Source organism: Larimichthys crocea, chromosome XXIII (assembly GCF_000972845.2).
Source record: "Larimichthys crocea isolate SSNF chromosome XXIII, L_crocea_2.0, whole genome shotgun sequence".
Classification (NCBI taxonomy): Eukaryota; Metazoa; Chordata; class Actinopteri; family Sciaenidae; genus Larimichthys; species Larimichthys crocea.
Genome location: NC_040033.1, coordinates 6301347 through 6307346, shown reverse-complemented (window position 1 = coordinate 6307346; position 6000 = coordinate 6301347).

The window sequence follows — 6000 nt, the reverse complement described above, 5'->3', positions numbered from 1 at the left end:
AACAATAGGATTATTGAAATCAAAAATCTGACCCAATGAATAAAACATGATAAGCTTAGAAAATAATGGCAAGTAGAAAATAGGCCAAACAAATGTTCATGAATTCAGGACTGAATGTTTATCATTTTAGCGTGCTTTAAAGGGGGGGAGGATGAGAAAACACTCCAGGTGTACTCCAGGGAGCCTTGCATTTTAATGCTGCCATGCCTTCCAGAGAGTTTTTATAGATGTACATATAGGTGCTATTTTTTCCCCAATCCTTTTGGTGGATTCTTGATTGTGTAGCAACCTTTTTTTTTTTTGATATTTTTTTATTTATTTATTTCAAAGCAAAAAACCAACAACAAGGAGCAAGGGCACACAGGAGAAAAGCATGCTATTTACAGCGCCACTGCCACTGGGATCGGCCCCAGAGTCCCTGATGCTCGGCGTGAAGTTTGTCACAAAGGCGGTCGTCCAGGTGACAACAAGGCAAGACACATTCCCAGAACTCATAAGATTGTCTCTAGGCATGCTTACGGAGCTTTCTCCACACCTCATGGCTTCTCCTGCTCATGACTACCTGTGCGAGAGTGATAAATTAGTCAGGGGATACTAGTGTTGGGCTCCTATTCTGTACACTCTACTTATGATTGAGCTCTGGACCATTTGATATGTGGAGTGAGGGGCTTGAGGAAGACTCGAGGAGTATAAGAGGTTCTGTAATGGAAACACTTGGCAGCTCATTGTGCAGAGGTTGACGTCAATGTCAAAAGTGAGATCCTGTGACAGACGCGATTAAATATTTAAAACTGTTGATAGTGCAACTGGAGAGTGTTCCTGTGCTATTGGGATACAGTCGCTTTAAAGAGGCCTTGTGGACAAGAGCTGTTAATTTTCTCCTTGCATCTTCACGCCCCGAGACCGAACCCTGTGTACATTCAGTTGTCCTCCAGCGAGGTTTTGTTTTTTTTTCCGCCATGTTGCTCCGAATCTCAGCGTGTCGCAGCAGAAATTGAGTTATTAATGTATGGCCAGATGGCAGTTAATCATCTGCCTGTACGCTCCGCAAACATGTCTGCAGTCAATTTTCCTAATTAACTAGAATGTATGACGGCGTTTTCTAGCTATCAAAGTATTAAAGGCATTTTAAATCCAATCACTCAGCTTTGACAGTTTCTGCATTTTGAATGAGTTCCCATGAATTAGGTCACGTTTTAAAATCAGCGTCAGCCTGCGCTGCTTACATTTCTTCAATTACTGTACTTAAGCATAATGTCGAGGTACTTCACTTGAGTGTTTCCACTTTATGCTATACATCTACTCCACTGCTTTTGTTTGACAGCTTTCATGTCTAGTTTCAGGTTATGATGTATTCTTATAGATTCATCCACCCACCAGTATACGAAGCAATTCAAACGATTCTACCAGTTATAACATTAAACTGACAATTGCATGCTTACTCACATAAATACATCAATGAATATAAACTATAATATTATTATAAATGCACCAATTTGTGCATTTATAGCCTACTTTAAATATATCTTGATGCCGGTATGCTTTCATTTTTAATACATGACTTTTACATGCTTTTGCTACTTACGTATCATTTTGGATTATACAAATAAATACTGGACAGTTGAATTGTGTTCATAATCTACATAAAGTCAGTATACATACATAAATTGACTTTATCTTACCTAAACTGCAGTAGGCTAACTTAACGAACTTAATTAGCTATATTTGTGTGCATGCAGGGTTTGTTTTGGTGCCTCACTCGTAAATTTTGGTCTCTTAAATCCTCTGTCGTCGTCATTAGCTGCAATTTTTTTATTTATTACAGAGACAGCTAATGAACGATTAAGGGAGAGAGCTAATCTAAAGCTAGCCACAGCTAACTGCTAAAACTACACGTTTTTTCTCTGCTGTTACTAAAAAATCAAATGATTTGATGAATCCACAGCTTCAGCGTGTGAATAAGGCATTAGCTTGTTAATGAAGTCACAATGGAGAAAATGAAACTCCCAGCTGTCTTAGCAGACCTCTGCGGTGAAATTACCGATTGATAATTTGGTGTGCTGCCTTTTCAAATTGCATGTCTTTTAATGGTTCTGACTAATATTTATCATATTGATTATAAGTATTGATTTTCTGACAAACTGACAGTAGCATGAAAGACACTTTACACTGTAGGCTATAGGTTGTGCTATAGCAGTTGTTGCCTTGGGGTAAAATAATCACTCATATCAAAGGCATATCAAGTAGCACGCAGACTCTTAAACATCAATAAAATAAACACTTGTCAATGTTGCCTTCTATAAAGGACATATTCAGATTAACTGTCTCGTAAAGTCCAGTGCATTTAACAAGCCCAATTTCTTTGGGAGATGCTCAACACTTAATCTGTCTAAAGATACTGAATGTATGTCGACACAGTGGGGTCAGCTTTTAAAAATGTAACTTCACTTTATTTAAACAGAAAAGATGCGATAAACGTAAGCCCGGATCCTTTTCCTTTTCTCACAGCGCTGCTTAATTATCATTTTAATCACAAGCAGAGGTAAAGAGTGAATCACATACAATGAAATGAAAGTGAGTAATGAAATCCTGAATTCTCCATTATCATCTTTCACATTCTTCCCAAGCAAGAATTAATTTAGAGGAACTGTAATAAACAGTGTTTTGTTTTCGCTTCCCGTCTAGATAAACACGACTTGAAGGATTAGTTAATGCAACTTGCCTTTTAAAAAGCATCACGTACCGAGATGTTTTTTCCTGTCCTGTAAGATTGAGTCGCAACATCCAAAAATAATGGAGACATTTCCATATCTTTATTCTTCTCTCTGACGCTGATGAAACACAATTTATTCATGATGCATTGTTAACGCGGCTTCGGACTCATTGATCAATAATACAACAGAAAAAACGTCAAGAGCGGAAGAAAAGAATGAGTCGAAAGTAAAAAAGACAGAGTAACTTTTAGTTGAGTCAGAAGAGGCTTTTTAATGGAGTATCGAGGAATGGGAGATAAGCTGGGAGAGGTAATGGAGAAGGCCCCGCGGGAGGGGCCGGCCTGGAAGCCAAACCACCTCCGCAGATTGGATTAATATTGCATGGCCGTTTGTGCAGGGCACCCTCTCTTCTTGAAGGAACACTGATTGCCTCATTCGTTCTTTCACATCCTTCAAAGGGAAGAAGTTCGACTACAATGCCGAGGCGGCGATGGAAACAAAGCCCGCTTCTTCTACCTTTTTAAAAAACATCAATGACAAAAAGCTTTCAAATGACTCCCTCTGAAAAAGGGACGATAACAAAGAGCATGTGACAGGGAGCATTTATGCCTTATTTATCTGGCTCTAATGGCAGCGCATGAAAGATGTTTTCGCTGTTTTCCAGACCCGGTGTGCTAAGAGAGGCAAAGATGCAGCATGCTTTCTATTCTCTGCGTGTTTGTCAGGTAATTTGTGTGAATAACGGGTTTAACAAGGTCTGACTTTGACACCAGTTCCAACGTGTGAGCTGCAACCTTGCGAGGCCTGCGTGTTTCTGCCTGCGCACCGCTGAAGACGACATATACATCACAGATTTGACGCGCCCCCTCATTTCCCAGCCCAACTTTTTTAGACTTTTTGCTAGAGAGGCATTGATCCACGCCGAGGATCCTTAGGTGCACAGGAATTATCTGCCGCTTTTGATTTTGAAGTTCGAGGCTTTCGCTCGAGGAGATTTCTTCTTGCAAATTTTACACTCGCACTAAAATGTTGCAGCTCGAGTGATATTTGTCAGTCTGGAGAGAGATTATGTGTGAATGTAAGACAGGAACTAGAGCTCTGAAGCCAGTAAACACAAGGTCATGGTTCAGAGCCAAACTGTGTTGTGTATTTTTTGCTTCTCTCTGCTTTAAAAGACACCACCAACCTCCATGTTCTCACCTCCCTGGTTTATGACCCACAGTGGCCCAAAGGCATCTTGTAGAGGATGACAAGGAGCAGGGAAGGACTTGCCTCCCCATTTGTCATGTTTTTCTCCGTGTCTGTGCTGCTGCGACTTTTGATGAATGAGAGGAGCGGTTAGGACACCTTTACCCTTTCTCCGTCACGCTCAGCACTCGTGCAGTTAAAACACGTGGTGGTGAACGGAGGTAGAGTGTGACTTAGGACACACCGGATGAGCGCTTAATTATCCCGATCAGGGGGGATGATTTGGTGAAATGAGCACAGTGCATGATAGGATTCTCAACAGGAAGCTAAATGGAGGAGCACATTTAGACAGAGTAGCCGGCATGGTGGAAGAGTAACTGATTTTTACTGCTATGAATTTTGGCAGATGTTATTTGTTTTCGAGTGGCATCATGACGCTCAAGGTCCGTCTGAACAATGATTGATTATGTTCTCAGTTGTCGATAGCAAGTACAAGAGTAGCTTAGCTCACACTTCCAAAAAATCTGTTTTCATGAAGCATCTAATATGAGTTTGATAGAGTACCTGTCTGTTGCAGGTAAACAAATCAATAAATATGAGACAATCAATAAGGCAGTGAGGCTCCACTTCAGTGTGAGAGGTTGTGATGACTGCCATCTTCTGGCTGCCTCAGCTAACTGCTATCAAACTGTTTATTTTCACTTTGATATATGGAATATGAATATGATATGAACAGCGGTGGATTTTGAAGTACTACTTCTTTATATTCCACTACATTTCAAATGAAAATATCGTACTTGTTCTCCAGTATATTTTTGTTAGAGTTAGCTTGTTACAGATTTACAGTTTTAATAAAACATAAAATCATTTTACAAAATACAATCTAATGTTCCCAAACCTTTCTGGCTCTGGTTGGAGCCCTTTATGGCTTGATCTAAATTTTAATTTTAAGTAAAAATTGTCCAAAATATGGATCAAAATGTATCATAACTTTGTTTTTTATGATTTCCTACTAAATATCTCATGACCCCTCAGATTTATCCTTTTTGTAAGCGGTCTGACCCGTAGGTTGGGAAACACTACACTAAACTGTATCTCATCTCAACTAGCTACATGACTAAAATGCTGTTTAATTTGCTGATTAACAATCTAATAATGTCATATGCAATCATGTGTCAGTGGTTTAACTGCAGAACGAGTACTCTTACTTTGAGTTCTCTTTAATTGTACACAGTTGTAGAGTTAAATAAAGTTATATTTGTATGTTATACTATTGAACTTAACTGCAGATGATCAAGCTTCATATAAAGAACAATGAAAAATCAAGATTTCTTAGAGCAGAGACCAAAGATCAGAAGACACCTTTACTTTCTCTCATGAAAATTCATATTTACTTGTGTTTCTAAAACACACTGGTGATGTTGGACAATTGCGTAATGTGCAATTTGCTAAAGCTTTGCTAAGACTGAATACATATAGACTCAAACATGAAAGCGGCGCCCCAACATAGGAGACTGATCAAAGATATGTATGCAACTGATTACACAAGTAGTGACGTCAGGCGTAAAGATGAAAAATCCACCTTCTCTGTTGTGTAAATGGTGTTTAATGCAGCAGGAAGAGATTCATAATACTCACCTTAGATCACTGAGCCAGTAAGAGCTCAAACAAGCCCCAAATTCTTTCATATTTGTCTGGTTTCACAAAAAAGCAGAGGTATTAAGCTGAACATGTGAATCTAACATTTATCTCCACAAAGACAAGCCACGGAAATTTCTGTGGATCTGCCAAAAAAGCTTATTAAAGCAACCCTCTAATCAGACCCCGGAGACGTCGGCTTTGCTTCTGCAGCTTGCCTATCACCTCATTCATTAGCGCACAGTCCTACGACCACATGTTACAGCTGTGCTCCTGCCTCTCCTAGTAAGAAAATAACAAGCAGTGTCTGTGCTAGCCTGCATTGCATGAAGCAGTACATGTCTGACAACAAGAGTTTTTTGCCTCACGGTGACTCCACCACCACTAAAGGACTAATGCGGGCTTTCTAATTTCAGTAGGCTGTGGACTTGATTAAGAGAGAAATGGGATATACATAATT